This window comes from Nematolebias whitei, chromosome 3 (assembly GCF_014905685.2).
Source record: "Nematolebias whitei isolate Nwh7 chromosome 3, NemWhi1, whole genome shotgun sequence".
Classification (NCBI taxonomy): domain Eukaryota; kingdom Metazoa; phylum Chordata; class Actinopteri; order Cyprinodontiformes; family Rivulidae; genus Nematolebias; species Nematolebias whitei.
Window position 1 is genome coordinate 35,537,608 of NC_056500.1, and position 1,833 is coordinate 35,539,440.

Consider the following 1,833-nt stretch of genomic DNA (forward strand, 5'->3'; position numbering starts at 1 on the left):
GTGTGTGTGCGTGTGTGTGTGTGTGTGTGTGTGTGTGTGTGTGTGCGCGTGTGTGTGTGTGTCATTAGCTCCTTAGCTAAAATAGGCCTATGTTTTATGTTGTTACCTCCAGAGAAAAAATATATAATGTTAACTCCAGAGCGAATAACATTCATCCAGAGCTAATATATATGACATTAGTTCCAGAGCTAACATATTATACATTATATATAATAATGTGGGGGAAGCTGTGGCTGAGTGGTTTGAACAGTCGTCCTCCAGTGGGAGAGTTGGGGGTTCGACTCCACCAGCAGTCACATGCTGAAGTGTCCTTGGGAAAGACCCCTCTTTGCCTCCAATGTGTGTCCCATCAGTGTCAAAATGTGATCTAAAGCACTGGTTATTCTTTGTAGCGTGCTGTGTGAATGGGTAAATGAGGGCACAGATTGTAGTGTAAAGAGTTTTGAGTATCTTGATAAGATTGAAAGGTGCTGTATAAATAAATTCCATGTACTAATTACCATTGTTTCCACCCATATATTGTTCATAAGGACTGCTACAAAATATAACTTTATTGTCACAGTTTATACATTTTTAGCGTTGACTTCACGTGCTTTAGTCTCCATTACTGTACAACCGATGAACGGCATCGCCCCAGAATGTATTGCTCCGGTTAAAGAATAGCAACATCCTTAGGTGAAAAATATAATAAATATATATCATATTTAAGTAATTAGGAGTTTCCACTTGTCACACAAAACAACTTTTAGTAGAATAGAGAAATAACAACATATTAATGCTGATAAGTGCAGACAATCAAAGATCCCTTTTAGAACATGTCAGTCCTTCAAAAAACAAACATCATCTGCCGTTTTGCATGTCTAGGTTTTATACAAAAATATCCCATGATCTCTTAGAGCTCAGAGTGTGTGTGGGGCCAAACTCTCTGCTACTACCACACCAAGTTTTTGCTCAAAAGTTGTAAAGTAAATTAAAGGAGGTTACTTGTAATGTAAAGTATGAAATAAATGAGGTAACCATGTTTTACTCAATTAACTCCAAAAGATCATCATTTGTAGATGAACATTTAAGGATTTTTTTCTCTCAGATTTTTAATAAAAATCCAAGTTCTTTAAATGTAAATGTCTATAACCGTTAGTTCATGCCAGGACAGTATTTGGTGACATCAGCAGCTTTACAGACAGCTGTGGGATTCCTCCTGTCCTCAATAGGAAGCGTAACTTGGTTCTGGACTGTAAATGGAATGGTATGCAGTGCCATGAGGGAACCATTGGTCCCATCCAACAGTAGAATAACTGGGTGGCTGTTTCCCAAACTCCTGTTTACACAGAGAACTTTTCTGTTTTCATCTGTCACTGCAACAAGTTGCAGACATGCAGAGGTTGCAGACGTCATCATCAGAGTTTCAGAGTTTCCTTCAACCTAAAACCTGTTTGTTTTGTCCATTAAAATGCATCAACAGTGGAATAAAAAGTCAAACAAATTGAACATTTATGTTCTGAAAGTAAAAACAGGAGGGCAGCACGGTGGCGCAACTGGTAGAGCTGCTGCCTCTCAGCGAGCAGGTCCCTGGTTCAAACCCCGGTCCAGGGGCCTTTCTGGGTGGAGTTTGCATGTTCTCTCCGTGCATGCGTGGGTTTTCTCCGGGTGCTCCGGTTTCCTCCCACAGACCAAAAACATGCATGTTAGGCTGATTGGTAACTCTAAATTGTCCCTAGGTGTGAGTGAGAGAGTGAATGGTTGTTTGTCTCGTTTGTCTCTATGTGGCCCTGTGATGGACTTGCGACCCGTCCAGGGTGTACCCCGCCCCTCGCACAGTGATTGCTGGACAAG